We start from the raw sequence: 22,024 nt of genomic DNA, 5'->3' as shown, positions 1-22,024 counted from the left end.
GCCTCGTTTTCATGTGGCTCAGTTGGTTGAGTCGCTCTCCTTCTGAGTCTGAGTTCGCAGGTTCAAATCCCGGATTGGATCGGTAACCCTTAAAACGGTGTTGAAATGGCAACAGCTCAGTGTCGTTGATTTCTGGCACGTTAATAAAAATTATAGATACGAATATTAGCGTCACGAAACTCTTTATACTACTATATTCTGTATCCCAGACTTGCGTGGAAAAGTAATTAACAATTTACTTTACGTCACACCGACACAGATAGGTCTTATGGCGACGTCGGGATAGGAAATGCCTAGGAGTGGGAAGGAAGCGGCCGTGGCCTTAATTAAGGTACGGCCCCAGCATTTGCTTGGTGTGAAAATGGGAAACCACGGGAAAACATTTTCAGGGCTGCCGACAGTGGGGTTCGAATCCACTATCTCCCGGATGCAAGTTCACAGCTGCGTGGCCCTAACCGCGTTGGAAACTAACAGGACAAGGTAAACCCTACATAGCATTTGTTGTAACGTGTATTTTTCTTTACCAACTAACAAAATATCTATACCCATACGCTTTACATTATTTATTTATTTATTTATTTATTTATTTATTTATTAGTGCCTTCAGTACAGTGGCGAAGTTAGGGCTCCAGGCCCTCTTGTACACTTAACCACATACTAATCAACATCTTAAATAAAATACCGAGATTCTTAAAATAGTTAAAACTACATAAATTAATAAAATTTAAAATAAATTTAAATAAATTACTTACTAAATATTCGGTGGTGGGGTCATGTGAGCCGAATGGAAGAGGATAGGTTACCTAGGAGAATAATGGACTCTGCTATGGAGGGTAAAAGAAGTAGAGGTAGACCAAGACGACGATGGTTTGACTCGGTTTCTAACGATTTAAAGATAAGAGGTATAGAACAAAATGAGGCTACAACATTAGTTGCAAATCGAGGATTGTGGCGACGTTTAGTAAATTCACAGAGGCTTGCAGACTGAACGCTGAAAGGCATAACAGTCTATAATGATAATGTATGTATGTATGTAAATTAATATTAGAACTAATTAATATTAAAAACTCTTAAACATGGCTATTCCTCAGGAACGCACACATTCATATTTCAACCATTCAGTCAGCTGTCCTCAAGCAGGTAGTCTCGGCAGGTGACCTTAAATCGTGATTTAAAAAAGCTAGTTTCTCTGATCTGAACTGGCAGGGAATTCCATAATCTGGCGACAGTCACCACAAATGATCTAATAATTTTATTTGTGCGGTGCAGTGAAATAGAAAGAATGGATCTAGAACGTGTATTAATGTTGTGAAATGATGATAAAAAGACGAATTTAGAATAAATATACATTGGCTGACTTCCAGCTACCACTCTGATCACCATCGTTAAAGTGTGCAGCTGCCGACGTTTTTCAGACATCAGCCATGAGACAGCCTGATAGTATGGGGTGATATGAAAATCGTACGGTACTCGATATTGTAAATAAATCGCAGGCAGGAATTCAGTGCTCGTTGAAGTTTAAGTGTTTCTTCTCTCGTCATGTCAACTAAAACAACGTCACAATAATCAAGAATAGGGAGAATGAGTGTCTGTATTAGTTTGGCCTGTAGCTCAAATGGAAATACATTCCTCTGTCGTTTAAGAGGGTGAAGTACTCCAAAAATCTTTTTACGTATTCCTTTCGTTTGATCAGACCAATCAACTGTTACATTCATCATTACGCCGGGATTTTTAACCGTTTTACTGTAGGGAATAATGTTACCATTCAGTAGGATAGGCGGGATTGCGACATTGTTTGAGAAGCTCAGTAATTTTCGTGATCCAATTATAATTGTCTGAGTTTTTTTGCAGTTTAGTATAAGAGAGCTTCGTTGTGCATATACACTGAGTCGTCGGAGGTCCCTGTTAATATCTTGTCTTGCAGTGTCGATGTCTATCTGTTAGGTCATCAGCCCAGAGGCTGGTTGGATCCTCAAATAGCACCACCAAAGGTTATGCGGTTATGAGGAAACCCCAAAAACCAATGGCAGCACTAAAATGAGGCGTACTAGGCAAGATGAGGAGTGAGGTAGTTTGCCATTGCTTTCCTCACTGGGTCAGAAAGTACTATTGCAGCACAACTGACCCTATGAGCAGCACCTTTCATAACACTCAGATGCACTAGTCATGCTCTCAATGTCATTACTCAGCAACACCCATACCCCAGCAACTTCCATATTGTCACAGCCATGGATGTTGACTGGAACTTCGGTGGAAGCTACACTTTACTCTGGCCTGTGCCAAGATATAGCCTATTTAAAGGTCGTCAGCAAAGAGGTCATGTGTGTTATTTCCTGTCACAGATGGTATGTCATTGATATAAATAGAGAAACTTAGGGGCCGTAGAATACTGCCCTGTGGGGCAACACTTTCATTTTCCATTTAGAGGCCTTGTCGTTTACTGTTACACGCTGTTGACGGTTACTCATAATGTTATGTATAAAAGTAATAGGAATATCATATACACCTGTAGTCTTTGATTTTATCGAGTACTAAGCCTTTTAACCTGATTTTCTGTGACACTGTGAAATGTGAATGGCAGATTGGCTGGAGGGGAGGGCGGTGAGTCGGTGCAGTTAATTTGGGTAGGTTGAATATTCATTCTACTAAAGTAATCGTTCAGTTCGTCAAGTGGAATGTCAGGAGTTGTCTGTCTCTGTTGATGTTTTCCTATTCCCAGAGCTCTAAGTTGGTCCCATGCGCGATTAGAATTTAAGTTGTTAGCTGAAATCCGAAAATATATGCATTTTTTAAATTTCTGATTAACTGCTTTGTGCGATTTCTTAAGATGCGGTTAGATTCGAAGTCTGTGTCATCTAGGGTTTGTTTATAATGTCGAAATAACGAGTCACGGTGGGCCATCATTCTCTTGCCTTCATCATCTAGCCATGGACAAGAAACCTGTATTCGACGCGCGCGCAAGCGCGCGCGTGTGTGTTTGTGTGTGTATCTTTGCCGCATTATTTGTATAAAATGTCACTTCTTTATTGCTTATCACATGACCATTATTATTATAACATTACCGTATTTCTTCTAAACCAGAATATTGCATCCTTACTCAAAGTGTTTATTCTTGCATTCATTTCACTTCTACGCGGAATATATGAAATGCTGCAGTTATGTTGGGATGGGAGTAACAGAGGTAGCCGAGACCGGGAGCTGTCGTCCAAGGAGTCCAGACACCCCAGGAGTTTTAACGAAAGTTCTTTTATTGAGCATTTTATATATAATGTGCATTAATATTAGCTTCCGGAGTCCGACTCATTGGCTGAATGATCAGTGTTGAGGCCTTCGGTTCAGACGGTTCCGGGTTCGATTTCCGGCTGGGTCGGGGATTTTAATCGCGTCTGAATAATTCTTCTGGCTTGGGACTGGGTGTTTGTCCCAACATATTCATATTCAGACAACATACTACATTACCAACCACCAAATAAACACACAACACTGATTACATCCCTCTATACATTGTTGCGTCGGGAAGGACATCCGGCCGTAAAACAGGGCCAAATCCACATGTGCGACACATTTCGCACCCGCGACCCCACAGATGAGGGAAAAGTGGGGAAGAAGAAGAAGGAAATTACTATTAGCTTCCGGAATCCGCACGAATCCACCACTCTTACTTGGATCCAAGGACACTCATTTCCTTTTTCGGTATTCTACACCACCTAAACTATGGAAGTTTGGACACCTATCAAAATAAAATTCTGGATGAATGCCCCCCCCCTCCCCAAACTGAAATCCTGGCTACGCTACTGTCCGCTGTGCTATGAATATCTTGTTATTGTTTTCATTGTGATGTATAACTGCTACTTTCAAGACATGAGTAGCTCGTGCGGTAAAATGTACCTGAGTTGCAGTTTCTTCAACGTTTGTTAGATGAATATATCTGGATATACTTGGTAGTCCTTATTCCTCTCACGATAAAAACAGATCTACACATTTTCTTATTGCAGATACCGTAATGTGAGCTACTTAAAGAAGTACAGTCACACCCGCGGTGTTTAACTGTTTACTACCATCGCCTTTCTTATGACCACTCTGAGGTTATTTTCTAAAACACCTGTTTGCTCTTGTAACTGCTAAACGCGCAGAGTAAAGTTAAACATTCTTTCAATGTAAAATTACGACGAATAAAATGCAGTTTTATTGTCTATGAACTCTTGTGTTGCCGTTAGGCACGCGTATTAAATCGCCTAACACTTGGATGTAACTCATTGGTCGTCCGAGAGAGGGAGAAATATCCTGAATTTACACCAGTCACCTGTCTTCACAGAATTGAGACTCACCCTTACAGTAAGAACTCTATTTAACAAGGTCTGCATAGCCGAGGTTGCCAAAACGTCCTTGATTCTCCTGGAAGGGTGTGAGTTCGAGAAACGTGAGAAAATAGATTTCATTTTCTGGAGCAGCACATGACCCAGAGGTTCACTCAGCCTGCTCCAGAAATGAGTAGCAGGTTAATTCGTGGGTCCAAAATGATTTCGTTCTTTCTCGTAGCTGTACTAGGGAATGCACCATGCGTTTTGTTCACTTGTAGCCAAATTTCTCTCACTGGTGATGGAGGACATTTATACTCGTATCTCAGCGAATAGGAAACATCTAAAAGCAATTGGATTCTCATTCAAAGAGAACTGAGGCGTTGTAATTGGCATTGTTCATTTCTTAGCGCGACGATGTTTACCTTTTCATGGAACTTCCGGTAAGTTGTACGTTCCTAGTAACGGCTAGAACTGGTAACGTTACTGAGAGTTCCTCGTTCTACTGCTAACGAACTGAGTTCTCTCACCTCTGGAGCCTGTTTCTGTTGTATACGGCAAAGTTCTACTGCTAGTAGTTATCAGAAAGAACTGAGTTCTCTCACCTCTGGAGTCAGTTCCTGTGGTGAACAGCAACTTTCTCCTGGCGTAAGTCAAGCTGAGCGATTGGCACTGACTGAGTCGGTCATCTGGAAAAGGGGACACGTCCAAAATATTGCATATAACAGGAGAGATACAAAATGGAATTAACAAACGAAATTTTCGAATTTGTATATAATTAGTAAAAGGCCATTTATTCCTATAATACGGATTTCAGATCCCATCCCTGAAGGTAAGAAAAATCAAATTTTGTTTTCTGGATGCGTACAGTTTTCCAAGTGAACTGACTTTTCTTAGAAAATATAAACGAAATTTTCATCCTTGTCCTTTAGATTTGATTTTAATTTGAGTTTCCGTCGCAATGTCGCTTTTCAATCAACCTATAACATTTAGAAATCAGACAATTATGAAGTGATCCTAAACAACGGACATATTATAATTTTAACAAAAAAATCAGCAAACATATTCATTCCGTCTTATAGTACATTACATTTTTCAATACGGTTCATGTTCTCTCATCGAGAACTGACCTTGTAACCATTGTAATGAACATATTGTAGTCCCTGGCCGTAGGTTAAGAATATAAAACAATAACTGCAAGTAGCTTCTCTTTAAGGGGATCAGAATTCTTCTTCATGCAGAGCTTCCTGCTCAGTAATTGGACAGTTGTTGACAGTGTCATGGTAGAAACTGGCATCTTACCACCAATATACACTATAAGTTTCCTTATGTCGTTGACCTTCTTAATATTAATGGGACTTAGTATACCGTATACTGAGAGAACGAACGGAGAATAACGTAAAATAATTGAAGTATTATAAGAAAATTAAGTTTCACACTTGACAACTGTTTTGACAACACCAAGTATGTCGTACTTTTCATAAGAATGCAAGTGTATTTTGCACAATTACACCTTCTGACAGGGCACACTTACATTCAGTGAATTCATCTCTATCAGGAAGTGTATTTTCAGCTTCCGCAGTGGACTTCAACTTCGAAGACTGTGTCAATCAGCGGTAAAGGACTAACAGATCCTTGTACTTTTGCTTGGAAATCGGAAGTGCAGTGATGAAAAAATATTCGGCTGTAGTTTATTCGATACAAACAGGTTTGTGTCATCATTCAGTGTGTATTCTGATTTCAGTCGAACTGAAGGATTCACCTGATGAAGAGAAATTTCATTTTTGATCACTTGTTCTCCTTAATCCTTGGCTAGCTTCAATTTCATTTGTAGATTTCCACACTTGTGACATGTTTGAAAGATATTCCCTAGAATATAGAGTGCGACCGACACGGAGTACATAGTGTTCTTCATGCGTAATGAGATTCAAACGAACGAACCTCAGCCACACATCGCATCACCAGGTGACTTTAATACAGAAAACATGTCTCAGCTGACAATGTAGGGTCCCAATACTGCGAAAACCATAAAAGTAGGGAATTTCCTCAATTGTGCCGAGAGTTGAGGGGCTAACGTGTTATGTTGTTAGCACTGGAGAGCTCTATCAAACTAAGAAAGCAAATTTCGAAAATCACTTCGAGCCTAAAACCGCTTCGTCATTACTCGTTTTCTATCTTATTCAAATCCTAGCTGAAGTTTTCTTTCTATAATGTGTTCCTTGGTTCAGCACTCTCAGGGATGTTTGACTTTTTGAAAAATGGATCACGCCCAACGCAGGTTTTTCTATACCGGGGCATCGATCCTGTACTACGCACTAACCAAGGGGTGGAGCATGGCTGTCCAGGTGGACAACGCCAGCGCTGATGACCTGGTCAACTTGCCGCCCGGTTTCCAGTTTCAGAACCCCACCAGGCTACCCGCGGTCAGTCGCGGCGCTCGAGGGGCCCGTGGGGCGCCATCCGGAGGGACAACCTTGTGACGACATCTGGGAATTGCCTGCCGCCCAGCACGCCGTACATCAGCCATCACCAGTTGTGTCATGGACTTGTGGAGTGATTCTGTGTATTGTTTTGTTCATTACAGTCTATGCAGCCTTGATCTTATTCTTTGTTAATGGTATTTTCATGCATAATTTGTTTGTACTAGATCTTCGGACCGCCCTCCTGTATTCTTTCATGTTTATAAAGCACTTGAGGGTTCCAGCTTGACGCCACAATCGACGTGCCGACTAAGCGAGTTTGGGGAGTACCCTCTGGTCGGACGCCCGATTGTAGGTCTCCAGGGGAGCCTCTCGCCACCGTCGCCCGGACGCGCGCGGCTGCGCGGAATGCTGCCCGGCGGTGGAAAGGTGACGCCCCATCACCCCGAACCGACAGCCGACTGACGTCCCCCCAGGGGCGAGTCTCCTTATATAGAATTGAGGCTCGCGTGTACTGAGGACAGCACTTCCCGAGAGGGAGCGTCAGCAGGATTATCGGCCGTCGCTATGGGCCCCCACGAGAGGCAAACGCCTCTCTGTGCTGCTTTATTGAGAACTTGTACATACAAATCAAGAAGAAATACATTAGAATGGAGGGCAGGTCCGCGGCGCGACTACAAAGTGTATCGGGCCACGGAACTGTCCGTACACACAAGAACAAGTGGGCAAAGTCTTGTACGAAGTGATGCACTGCCACGACCGCGACCACATTGATCCGATGAGGCTGGTGGAATGCCTGTGCCCAGGCCTGGTTCACTGCAGGGCAGACTGCTGCAACGCTTTGTGGGGTGGCGTCGCTGTAGAGAGCCACCGGACATCTGGCGGGGCGTCGACAGGAACTGAGGGGTGAAGAGTCGTCGTACCCAAAAGATCTCGCCTGAAAGGATGTGTTTAGCAGGGAATACCGGCCACCCCATGACCCAGCAGAGCCAAGAAAAGTAGCCGGCAGCCTGTTGGAGTTGATGTGGGGACAGGTCGGGCAGTTCGCGCACAAGGGAGAGGGCGCGCTGCTGGGTGACATGATGCATGGTCACCTCTTGGCTGGGGATGTCGATGGTGACGCCAAGATACGTCAGTATGGGAGTCGGATGCAGCACCGACTTGGAATAGTTGAGGGTGATGCCCAGAATCTGGGTAAGATGGACATCGATCTCGCGCATGAGAGCGTCCGTGAGATCGGGGCTATGGATGAGCCAGGGATCATCTGAACACCGAACTCAAGGGACTGCAACAGCCCAGCGTTGGCCAGGCTATGTCCCATCGCCAGGCGGGTCCAGCGGTAGAGTATACCGTAGGGGTGTCGGGTGTCGCGGGAGATCGGGATCCATGAGGGGCCATATGGACGGAGGCTTAAGTGAAACTCTGCATAGACTCACATTAGCGCTCGTAGTGGTGCTTAAGTGACACAATGCATTGGCTCACGCTAGCGCTCGTAATGGTAGACAAAGGCAAACTGCTAAACTAATCGACCGGGTGACGATGATTAAACAAATGGTTGCAGTTTTTAGGAATCAATATAGAATATATTCTCATAGTTTATTATATTTTACTTACTTAACAGTCGTATGTCACATCGCTAGGATATTTTCAGCATTGAGTTGCTTGCCAGAGGCCTAGAACTGTGGATTTTCCTCCCTTTTCTTCTTGCGTTATGCCATATGTTGAAGCATTTTTGTTCATTACTGCCGATGTGTTTATAAAACTTCCTCCGCACACTTTTACTCATACCCCATCTGTCTTTAGATATGAAACATATGACACAATTCTAAATGTCCCCTCATCAGGATCTCCTGTTATGTATCAACATGTGGTGTTCTCCCTTGCGCACTTTTACTCATACTACATCTGTCTTAAGATATGAAACACATGACACAATTCTAAATGTCCCCTCATCTGGATCTCCTGTTATGTATCAACATGTGGTGTTCTCCCTTGCGCACTTTTACTCATACTACATCTGTCTTAAGATATGGAAAACATGACACAATTCTAAATGTCCCCTCATCAGGATCTCCTGTTCTGTATCAACATGTGGTGTTCTCCCATGCGCACTTCTACTCATACTACATCTGTCTTAAGATATGAAACACATGACACTATTATAAATGTCCCCTCATCAGGATCTCCTGTTCTGTATCAACATGTGGTGTTCTCCCCTGCGCACTTTTACTCATTCTACATCTGTCTTAAGATATGAAACACATGACACAATTCTAAATATCTCCTTATCAGTATCAACATGTGGTGTTCTCTTACCTCTGCTGCCAAGAGACCAATATTCTTTCAATAATATTTCTCGTACGTCTTCATGAAGTCTCTCTTTACACTTTGATCGATAGTCGCTAAGTGGTTCCATTACTCTGGCTCTAAAGTGGTGTAAGATTTTCCCTTTCCGCTGTTTTCAACCTGCGAACAGCATTCTTCTCGCGAAAAACCTGATGGAAAACATTAACATCTTCTCCACTTGAGCTTTCAACTTACACAGGCAGAGAATCTGGATCGTTTCCCTGTTGTCATTCACTTCTTCACTTTCATCTCTGGCCATTGGCTGCAACACTCAAATGACCATTGTTGTACTCTTGAGCACGTAAGCCCGTACACTAAGGGTGCAACCTTACTCTTTCTCCCCTGTAATGTAAATATAGTGATTTATAGTTACTTCTCTAACTGTTGGGATTCTATTCAGTATCGCTCACCATACAGTTTAGGGACCCCACTTTCCGATAAGACGTCTGCCACGTTGGCACTATACAGTCAGGATTTATCTCGTGAATTGCCTGAATTACGTATTGCCACTGCAGTCACTAGTATTACATTTGCGGGTATAATTGTAAATCTGTTTGGCTATTGCCAGGTGGCATATGATAACGTAGCATGTGTGAACGCAGCATTTTATTAATTTGGTTTTATTTCGTCCAATACTTAGTACAGAAATCAGTTAGGATGTATAACGAGCACGAAATATCATCAAGGACTCCTACGAAATGAAAGCAACGTTACCTCGTTCACAGAAATCTTTTCAGACATTGCTACGGGTTATTGAAAAAGGAAGGCGATGAGTTGTCACTCTTAGTGATATGGACTTTATGGCAAGAGTTTCACAATTAATTAGGGCAAGTGTTAATTTTAACTTTATTCCTGTGATAAGTTTCTGACAATGAGAATCAGTTGAAATGGAAAAATACTTCGTTATGAACCTATCCTAACCAAACCTAACCTAAACATGTCTTGTCTCGAATTTTAATGCGGTTTGCAGACCTAGCCTTTGTGTATTCTTATTGACTTACGGCATATGTGTATATAATATACCTGCTCATGTGTATTATTACAGCGAGGTTTCGTTTAGATTTGTGTTCTGTTTACTGGGTAACATCTGCCACCTGGGCGACTGTCCTAAATGCTTCCAGTAATGCTGGGTGGTTTGCACACCATTTCTAGAGGTGAAATCCTCCACTCTCTTGTAAATTAATAGTTTCCGACTGCAACTGAAGAGCATCCTCTATATTTTCACAGCCGCTTACTTGGTCATCAGCATAAAAATCTCTGCGAACAACTTGTGCGTCTCTGGGGAAACCTCGATTCTTCATCTTCAGCAAGTTGCTTCTGTGATCTGGTAGCTAGGAAGGCTGCTGCTGCTGTACCATATGCTACAGTTGTCAGTCCATAATGACAGGGTGGGTTCCTAGGAGATTCACTCCAGATAATAAGCTGAGCGTTCCTATCATCTGCATGAACCATGACTTGCCGATACATTTCAGCAATATCTGCAGTGAAGGCAAAGATATGAATTCTAAATCTTAGAATAATGGAGTAATGATCATCTTGTATTGTCATTCCAGCCATTAATATATCATTAAATGAAATATTTTTAGAAGTTTTAGCAGGTTAATCAAATACAACCCTCGTTTTTGTAGTTGAGCTACTAAGCTTAAAAACTGGATGATGTGGTAGATAATAGTTTCCACCTTCATTCCCTGACCTTAGCCATATACCACATGGCCTCATACTCGTGAAGAAGGTTACAGAACTCGTGCTTAAGTGAGGGCTGCCTACTGAAATGCAGTTCTAGTTGTGCTAGTCTTGACATGGCATGACTGAAGGAGTTTTCCAGAATCTCAGGTTTGTGCTTGAGGGGTAACTATACTATAAATCTACCTGTAGCTTCCCTAGTGGTACAGTAAAGTGCCTTTCTGTTGCTCTCTCTTCTCTTGTCATGACTGGGGACGTAATCTCTTCTATTTCCCATGACTGCTGTAGCTGCGTGTCTAACCTGTCCTCTGACTTCGAGAAACATGTGATTAATGTAAGACATTATTCTCTTCCCCCTGATGGAAGTGTCCAGCAATAATCCATCCCAGTTCAGTGTCTTGAGGAATAGGATAATCTGGTGATCGAGTTCTGGGACCAAGTTTCAATAATGAAAAGAAATGTTCTGTACCCATTAACAAATCAATGTCACTTGGCGTGAAGAACTTGCGGTCACCGAGCTTCAAGTCAGTGAGCAAGTTCCAATGTTAATGCTGAATGTAGAGCTAACACTCTACCCCACCAAGTGCCAAAGTTATGAATAGTGGAAGCCTTTACCTTTCACCATTCCAATGGCCCCCATTGCTTGCTTGTACGGAGATGATTTTGTTCTTTCCTTTTTAAATACAAATACTCATGTTTATTATGTTTGTTTATTCACACAACCTGCTCTGTATGTAATTCATTGTCCATGGAATGGCTCTTGATGTTGTAAATTACCGTTCATTTATTTTGTATTGCATACTTTTGTTATTATTATTATTATTATTATTATTATTATTATTATTATTATTATTATTATTATTAATATTACATACGGTATCTCTTAAAATGTAAACAAACTAATATTTAATAAAGTAAATTATGCTTATCTCTTTGGATTCATTTATTTTATTGCTTATTGTTATCGCTATGGCAACATGACTTCTTTATGATGTAGACACAGTATAAAAGTATTTCTTCCCAAATAGATTTGTTATACACCCCGTGTGGGTGAAGGACGAAGATGAAGAATACACCCACGATGTACTCTGTCTGTTATAGGAGGCGACTATAAGGGGCTACACAGGGATGATAGTGTTAGAGCCATGAAAATAATTGTGATTAGTACCATCATGCGGGGAATTCCATGGGTCACCTTTACTTGCGAGTGGTACCACTATGTTAGGTACGCAGTAGATTTGTGATTAGTAGCAACATAAGGTGAGTCTGTATGGGTTTTTCAGTACCCGTGATTGGTACCATTGTGCGAAACACCACGGGTCTGGGCGTTGTCTGCGTTTAGTACCACTATATAAGCGACACCGTGGGTCTGCGTTGCCTGTAATTAGTACCCACTATATGAAGAAGACCAAGGGAATACTGGAACCCGTGATTAGTACACCTAGGTGAGGAACACTATGGGTTTGCGTTGCCTATAAGTAGCGTCATAATGTGAGAAACACCATTGGTCTCCGTTACATGTGCGAAGTAAAATACTTTTGAGTCATACCATAATGTGTGGAACACCATGAGTCTACACTACTTTTTATTAGTACAGCAACATGACAAATACTATAATTTTACTTTACTAGCGATACGTGTCATTATGACGGGCCATTGACCAGCATTTTGGACCCCTTTACAAAACAAGCATCCTCGATTCAGGATTATGCTTTAGAAGTAGTCCCTTGGTCAGTAATACTATCGTATATGATAGTTTCTGGGTCGGATCCACCGATTATTTTAAATTCATATCCACCCATTTATTCTTCATCATCACGTTTTTATTCTGCTCTGTGGACGATTTTGAATTTTAAATCGTCATTCTATTTCGTCTCATTTCATACTATTAGGTACTGATGACCTAGATGTTAGGCCCCTTCAAGCAAAAAGCACCACCATCATCATCACTCGGTTAATTATACCCGCACCAATTAGACTACAGGCTAGGGAAATGCCTTTTATTGCAGTACATAACGTTCTTACTTATTTGTATCATTAAAGATCTGAAGATCCATATACGGTTATAACTGGTATAGATCGAAACTGTGTAATTTGGGAGAGAGAAAGCCCATGTGGTATTGCGCGTCACAAGAAACTGAGTGAATTGGCTGTGCAGTTCGATTACACTGCTGTGAGCTTGCTTTCAGGAGGTGGTGGATTCCAACCCCTCAGTCGGTAGATCTGAAGTTATAATTGTTTTTTCCTTGGTTCCCTCGTTTTACTTTAGGCTCATTCTGTGGCTGTACCCTTATTAAGGCAAAGACCGCTTCCTTTCATTTTAGTATTAGCCATATTTCCTATGCCATTCTTGCCTTACAACCTGTCCTCTATCAGTGTGACTTAGGCCAATATATTTAACAAATCTGGTAATTTTGTTCGACTCATTAGTGCCCCTGGATAATTCCTGGGCGTCCCTAATGTGGTAAGCTTGAGATACACCAAATTGTAAGTTCAAAACATGTTTAAAATGACCCCCCTTTCCCCTACTGCTTATTGAAGAGAGAATAAGTATAAACAACATCCAAGCCAAAGGAAGGATGTATAGGTCCTACGTGGTAAGTCCTTGAACTTATGGAAATTGCAAGAAAATATACAATCTAGATCTCTCTCGCTCCCCCCTCCCGTTGACAATACGGTTATACTAATGCCTAAATCAAAATAAAGGCAGGAAATATTTAACTTACATTTAATTTAAGCTGATGAAGGAGGGAACGTATGACTAGCTCGGGTTGGCGGGTTCGAGTCCGGCAGTATTTGAGGGTGTTCAAATACCCCAGTCTCATGTCTGCAGACATACCGGTACGTAAAAGAATTCTTGTGGGACGAAATTCTGGCTCCTTGTCCTTTATAAAAACCATAGATTTAGTTAGTAGAAATATTAACATTATTATTCTCAATTCAGAAATGAGCTTGAAAGCTGACCTAATTTCCGTTCACATAGCTTAGCACATTAGTTCTCCTCTATGTTTCCTGGATAAGCTTGAAGACATAACCAGCCTGTAAACTGAAAATATGCCGAATAATATTGATGAGAGAAAGAAACTGAGAAAATCGAAAAGAAAGCAGCTTGATTTGATTTGATTTGATTTGTTCTGGGTGATATGTCACAAAAGAATAGCTTTACAAAAATGTTGCAAAGTTTGGGCTGGGAAAATTGGAATAAAGGAGACGAGCTGCTCGACTAAGTGGTATGTTCCGAGCTGTCAGTGGAGAGATAGCGCGGTATGACATCAGTAGACGAATAAGTTTGAGTGATGTCTTTAAAAGTAGGAAAGATTAAAATACGAAGATAAGGCTGGAATTCAAGAGGAAAAATTGGGGCAAATGTACGTTCATAGGATGTGGCGTTAGGGATTGGAATAACTTACCAAGGGAAACGTTCAATAAATTTCCAATTTCTTAATAATCATTTGAGAAAACGCTAGGAGAACAACAGATAGGGAATTTGCAACCTGGCCGACTGTTGTAAATGCAGATCAGTATTGATTGATTGACTGATTGGTTTAATTATTGATTGATTAATTGATTGATTGTTTGATTGATTGATTGATTGATTGTTTGATTGATTGATTGATTGATTTGTTGATTGATTGATTGATTGATTGATTGATTGATTGATTGATTGATTGATTGATTGATTGATTGATTGATTGATTGATTGATTGATTGATTGATTGATTGATTGATTGATTGACGCTCGTACAAAAGAAAGTAAAGGCACTAAGTAATTTCTGGAACTTTCGAAAATCACACTGCAAAGACTTCACGCAGAATCCCAAGGAATGTAATGCTATTCTTCAGAAGATGCTCAGCAAGCGTTTAGCTACAGAAGTAGTAGTAGCTGGTCAAGTTTCTAAGTAAGGATGCGTATATTTTATATTATGACAAAAGTTTTATAGTATGTACTTATTTGTATTAGACATTAATAATTTTGTACTTAATGTCGTTGAAAACACCTATTTACAAAGCAATCCACAAAACAAAATTATAATAACATACACTTACATTGTGACCAAGAGCTGAGACACACTGGCTAACGTGCGCCGGACAGCCGCCGATCTGACACCTATGAACTTAGAAGACACACTGTCGTGGAGAATTCTGGAAACCGTGCCGCCTAATGGGGAAGGGTGTAACTTAGTTATACTGGCTCTTTCCATTACACTGTGATGCGCTGAGACGAAACGGCGAGTTGGTTAAAAATTTTGCGGCCAACAGCCACATACGTTAGCCGATTGGGCGATATCAATGCGAGAGTTGGAAACAGAACTGAAGTATTCGAAAGGGTAATTGGTAAATGTGGGGAATACATGGTAGCTAATGGGAACGGGAAGCGTTTGTTCGACTTCTATGCTAGTTTGTGTTTAGCTGTTACGAATATATTCTTCAAGCATAAGGCTATTCAGTTGGGGAGCTAAGGGTAACAGGTCCACAAAATATATTATATCTTAACCGATTTTAAATTCTGGAAGTCTGGTTGGAAAGTATGAGTTTTACGGGGATTTTTCGGTGATACAGACCACTATCCGATCTGTAGTGAACTAAGTATCTCTAAGCCTAGAATACAGAAAATGAAATCTACCTGCAAACGAACAAGAGTAGAAAATCTCCAGGACGAGGAGATTAGACAGAAGTACATGGATATGATTAGTGAGAAGCTTCGAACAGTGGACGGTAAGCAGCTTCAGGATATAGAAAGAGAATAGGTGGCATACAGGGATGCTGTAGCAGGAACAGTAAGGGAATGCCTAGGAACGCGTATGTGTAAAGGTGGGGAAAAGCGAACATCTTGGTGGACTGATGAAGTGACGGCAGCTTGTAAGCGTAAAAAGAAGGCTTATCAGAAATGGCTCCACACAAGGGCTGATGCAGACAGGGAATTGCACGTAGTTGAATGAAACAGAGCGAAACAAATATTTGTTGAATCCAAAAAGAAACCGTGGGAGAAATTTGGTAATAACCTGGAAAGACTATGTCAAGCAGCAGCGAAACCTTTCTGGACAGTAATAAAGGATCATAGGAAGTAAAGGAAAAAGGAAATGAGCAGTGTTTTGGGTAATTCAGGTGAACTCATAATAGATCCCAGAGAATCACTGGAGAGGTGGAGGGAATATTTTGAACATATTCTCAATGTAAAAGGAAATCTTCCTGGTGGTGTCACGAACAACCTAGCTAATGGGCAGGAAGAAAGTGATGGTGAAATTACGCTTGATGAAGTGGAAAGGATGGTAAATAAACTCCATTGTCATAATGCAGCAGGAATAGATGAATTTAGACCCAAAATGGTGAAGTATACTGGGAAGGTAGGAATGAAATTGCTTTATAGAGTAGTAGGATTAGAATGGAGTGTTGGTCAGGTATCTTCAGATGGGACAAAAGCAGTAATTGCACCTATCTATAAGCAATGGAACAGGAAGGATTCCAACAACTATCGAGGTATCTCATTGATTAGCAGGGAACAGATTTATATGTAAATGCATATCTCTTTAGGAAGATAAAATTAATTATATTTTTCATTATCTTTACGAATCATGACGCGTTGAGTTAAAAAATGGAGTATTCATTTTCCATATTTTTCCATATTTCGGAGTTTAGTACATATGTTCCATATTCTTCGTCATTAAAATCAATATAGTCCATATTTCGGTTAAAAAGTATTAAATTATATTAAATTAGCAGTCATCTCAATAATGAAGAAATAAATTAAAAATCAATATTCAAAAAATTAATATTTTAAGTGGTGTGCAGGTCATTATCACGCCTGTCCAGGTCTGGGCTGATAAAGTAAGCTGAAAAGCGGTGCAAAGAAAGAGAGAGGTTGAGCCCGGAAGTGGTGGAGATCAGATGATCAGTACCGTGACTATCTGAATCACACTTACAGCACTGATAAGCTGCATTACATAACATCGACTGTGTCTGTGCCATGCTTTCGTAACTAGGGAAATCTCATTCAACGACGATGTGCTAGTGGTTTCCGGATTAGTTAATTCGGGCATTCCCGTCGATTGCTTCATAACTCCATCTAGTTCACTACCAGTCTTCACAGTTTGAATTATCAGTGAGACGGATCATAGTGTTCTAGTACGTTCAGTGTGTGCAGTGGTATATTGATATTCATTGAAGACATTAACATTGTTACAATGTGCCTAAAGTAGCTCAGTCAACCAGTTTAAAATTGAAAAGTTACGTATCAGAATTTGAAGAAGATGGTTTATCAACTGACAGTAAGATATTATTTTGTAATTTGTGTCATTGTGCAGTGACATCTACTCAAATGTTCCTAGTGCAACAGAACGTTTCAACCAGTAAACACAAGGCTAACAAACAAGGAGATTCCAAGCAGAGACAGTTGTTTCTGACACAACCAGCAACTTCCAGTGTAACGTTCGAGTTCAACACCGATCTCTGCCGTGCTCTCATCTCTGCTGACATACCTCTCTTATAATCAGCGCTTCATGGAATTCCTCGAGAAATATACCAAACGATCCATCCCGGATGAGTCAACGTTCAGAAAAACGTACTGTTCAGCCATATACGATGAAACTGTTCGGAAGATAAGGCAAGAGATTAAAGACGGTCCAATTTCGGTTTCCATGGATGAGACAACAGACAAAGAAGGCAGGCTAATTGGCAACGTAATCATTGGCTTTTTAAGCGAAGATTATTGTAAACGGATTCTCTTACCCTGTGATGTTTTAGAAAAGTGCGATAACAAAACTATAGCAAAACTGTTCAATGAGGCTATGAGTAACCTCTGGCCACAGGGCGTTAAGTATAATAAAGTGTTACTTTTTATTAGCGAGTCTGCACTTTATATGATGAACGCCGGAGAAGCATTATGTGCTGTATATCCAAGGATGACTCATTTAACATGTGTGGCACATGCCTTTCATCGTGTGGCTGAAGTGGTAAAAGGCAGTTACCCCAAGGTAAATTTATTGATTTCCTCAGTGAAAACAGTTTTTCTCAAAGCCCACAGAAGAGTTCATCTTTTGAAAGAAATGTACCCAGAGATTCCAGTGCCGCCTAAGCCGATTCTAACTAGGTGGGGTTCGTGGCTGCAAGCGATTGAATATTATGTTGAATATATATAGGCTGTATTAAGAACGTTCTGCATACCATGGAGTCTGAAGATGCAGCCTCAATTGAAGCCGCGAAAACAGTTGTTTGCGACATATATGTGAAAAATGACTTATGTTACATTCAGCATAATTTTTTATGCATCAAAAAACACTGAAAAGGCTCCAAAACTCGCATCTAACACTATCTGAAAATTGTGAAATTGTGAATAAAACTGTGGAACAACTAAATCATGCAAATGAAGCAAACAAGAGATGGCCACTGTGCTTTCAAATAACCCCGGATATGAAGAAATGACAATGGTTGCTGCAATGTGTGTGGAGATTTAACTGTAAAATGAACACTGGATTTAACGCCAGTAGGCATTGTGAAGTTGAATTATGCCCCCATTACGTCTTCCGATGTTGAACGCAGTTTCAGTCAATATAAAACTGTCCTTACAGATAATAGATGGAGATTCACTTTGCAGCACTTAAAATAACATTTTGTAATCCATTCTTTTGGTAACAGAGAATAAAATATTGTGTGTTCTTCAAATATATTAAAATGTGAAGTGCAACATTATGTTGCATGTAGATCTACTTTGTTTAGCTTCTTTGAACTTTGATAAAAATAGAAATGAATGTTATATGTGCAATTTTAAGTCCATATATAATTCCATATTTGAAAAACAATAACTAAATATATATGTACATATTTCAAAAAATATTAGTACATATAAATCCGTTCCCTGTATGATTACTATACCAAGCAAAGTATTCACCGGCATCTCGGAAGAGAGGGTGCGATCAGAGAGGAAGTTGCATGAAATCCAGTGTGGTTACAGAGCACGGAGGGTCTGTCAAAATCCAATTTTCAGTACGCACCAGGTGAATGTTAAATGTTAGGAAATGAATAGACAATTGTGCATTGGTTTAGTATATCTAGAGAAAGCATATGACAGGGTACCGAGGGAAATGATGTTCACAATACTGCGGGGGGGGGGATGACGTTAAGGGTAGATTATTAAAATCAATCAAAGGCATTCGTGATGACAATTGGGCTCCAATAAGAATTGATGGTAGAACGGGTTCTTGGTTCAGGATACTTACAGGGGTTAGACAAGGCTGTAATCTTTCTCATTTGCTCTTCGTAGTTTACGTGGATCATCTGATGAAAGGTATAAATTGGCAAGGAATGATTCAGGCGGGTGGAAATTTAGTATGCCGTCTGGCCTCTGCTGACGACTTCGTCTTAATGGCAGATTGTGCCGAAAGCCTGCAGTCTAATGTCCTGGAACTTGAAAATAAGTGCAGTGAGTATGGAATAACAATTAGCCTCTCCAAGACTAAATTGGTGTCAGTAGGTAAGAAAGTCAACAGAAGTGAGTGTCAGATTGGTGATACAAACATGGAACAGGTAGATAATTTTAAGTTTTTTTGTTGGTTGTTCCCCCTGGATGGTAATATAGTAAACGAGATTAAATCAAGGTCTAGTAAAGCCAATGTAGTGAGTTGGCAGTTGCGATCAACATTGTTCTGTAAGAAGGAAGTCATCTCCCGAACGAAACTGTATTTACATCGGTGTGTTTCCAGACCATCTTTGCTTTACGAGAACAAAAGCTGGGTGGACTCAGGATATATTATTCATAAAATTGAAGTAACAGACATGAAAGTAGCGAGAATTGTTGCTTTTAAACAGGTGGGAATAATAGCAGGAGAGTAGGCCTACTCGGAACTAGCAGATAAAGGCTATGTTAGGAATGAACTCGATGGATGAAGCTGCACGCGTAAACCGTCTTCGGTGGTGGGCACATGTGCGACGAATGCAGGAGGATAGGTTACCTAGAAAAATAATAGTCTCTATTATGGTGGGTAAGAGGAGCAGAGGGAGACCAAGTTGACAATGGTTTGATTCAGTTTCTAACGATTTAATGATAAGAGGTATATAGGTGGGCCGGCACAAGGTTGCACTTGACAGTTTTAAGTCATGTTGGTAACACTACAAAAATGAAATGAAGAACGTCACCCGTCAATCAGAATCACCAATCCACTCCTTTTTATGTCAGATACAGTTACGCATTTTATTCATGTTAATTCGTATTTAATTCCGTATAGTGTTCATAATCTTTTATTTGCTTACACAAATATGAGCATTTAAAAGATATTATAAGGTTTAAGCGAGCTACAAAATAAATACGAACTATTTTCAGTTGATTGTTGTTGGCAATATAGGTAGGATAGTGGTGCCATCTATAAGTAGCTTGACTACTGCATTGAAGTGTTGCCGTTTTGTCTGTCGCCGCTAGCACGTGGTCAGGTGTGATTCGCGCGTATATGAAAGTTTTGTTTTCATTGTGAGATAATTGTGAAATTTTATTTTAACGAATGCAGTGCGATGTCTCGGAAATGACAACATAGTCATGAAGCGCGAAGTGATAATCCTTTGAGCCGCGGGGTGTCCCTTAATATTCAGGCATTAGAATTAGTGCGGAGAACTCGTGAGTTTTACGAGAGGGAGACGAAATTCGTACGCTTGTATATCCGTCTCTCCGTTCCTGTAGATCATGTTGTGGATCGCATATCTCAAACATTAGGGCTTTCAAAGCGTACTTTCATTCAAACAGGTGTTCGCCTCCAAGAACAGAAGGAAAAAGTGACTGGGGTACATAGCAGTAGCAAAAACGGGGCTGATAGTAGGGACTTGTTTCACAGCACTCCGGGAAAGAAACGAATTAAGCTATCTCCTGTAACAGGAATTAATTCTTTCCAGGCTGATGCAATACGAAGACATGAGTACGATTTTTACTGCTCCAAGTCCCTTCTGTCATTGTTATGGACAATGCACGTTACCAATCCGTGATAATGGACAAGACCCCTTCTTCGAGCGCCCGTTAAGAACTGTAAGTGGAATGGCTGCAGTAAAGAAATATCCCAGCGCATATGTGTATGACTAAATTAGTCGACACGGGGCGAGTTGGCCGTGCGGTTAGGGGCGCGCAGCTGTGAGCTCGCATACGGGAGATAGTGGGTTCGAATTCCACTGTCGGCAGCCCTGAAGGTGGTTTTCCGTGGTTTCCCATTTTCACTTCAGGCAAATGCTGGGGGTGTACCTTAATTAAGGCAACGGTCGCTTCCTTCCAAATCCTAGGCCTTTCCTGTCCCATCGTCGCTATAAAACCTATCTGTGTCGGTGCGACGTAAAGCAAATAGCAAAAAAAAAATAGTCGACGAGGTAGCGAAGGAACAAGGACACTAGGTTATTAGGTTGCCGCCGTACCACTGTCACTTCAACCTCATTGAGCTGGTACGGTATGGGGTGAAGTAAAACATTACGTACGCACTTAAAAAAAGTCCTTCACAGTTACTGAAGTGGAAGGACTGTTCCGGGAGAGTATTGCTCGAAGAAGGAAGAAATTTAGCCATGTCGCAGCATTCATTAATTCGGCAATGACAATACATGGCATCATCAGTGACTCTCAGGAGTTGGTGATCTGCCTAGACGATGATGACAATGACAACGAGGGTGATGGCAGTGAACTGGAGGGTATCGAGCCTCTGCCTTTGTGAATCAGGTATGAAAATAAGGTTTCTGAATTTTCGTTAATTTTATAGAATTTACTTGAAACATTTTGTGTTAGCACCGGTGTATATTATTCTAACATTTATTGGTGTAGATGTATATGATGTGAGATCCTTGTCGGCCGATTTCTTCCGTGTTTTCTAACATCGCGATAATAAGAACTTCTTAGTATATTTAGCTCGTATAATGTTGTGTGATGAATAATCGGTGAGTTGAAAGTTCAATTTTTGTCGGCAGATTTCATTTGTATTATGTATCATCGCGATGACATTAAAAACATTTCTCCCATGTTTTTAAAAACCCATGTGTCGTGCAATCAGCTGCTGTTACGGCGGCAACATCGCTTCGTGCGCCAATGCAGTGTGACCAATATTGTGCGCAGCTGTCATGTGCAACCTTACGCCGGCCCACCTATAAAACTAAATGAGGCCACGGCACTGGTTGCAAATAGAGGATTGTCACGACGTGCCGTTTTGGTAAATTCACGGAGGCTTGCAGACTGTACGCTGAATGGCATAACGGACTTTAATGATAATGCATGTATATATGTATTATAACCGTATGATTTTATTTCCGTTAGTGTACGAAGAATTG

The sequence above is a fragment of the Anabrus simplex genome, chromosome X (assembly GCF_040414725.1).
Source record: "Anabrus simplex isolate iqAnaSimp1 chromosome X, ASM4041472v1, whole genome shotgun sequence".
NCBI classification, from domain to species: domain Eukaryota; kingdom Metazoa; phylum Arthropoda; class Insecta; order Orthoptera; family Tettigoniidae; genus Anabrus; species Anabrus simplex.
Note: the sequence above shows the minus strand (reverse complement) of the source record.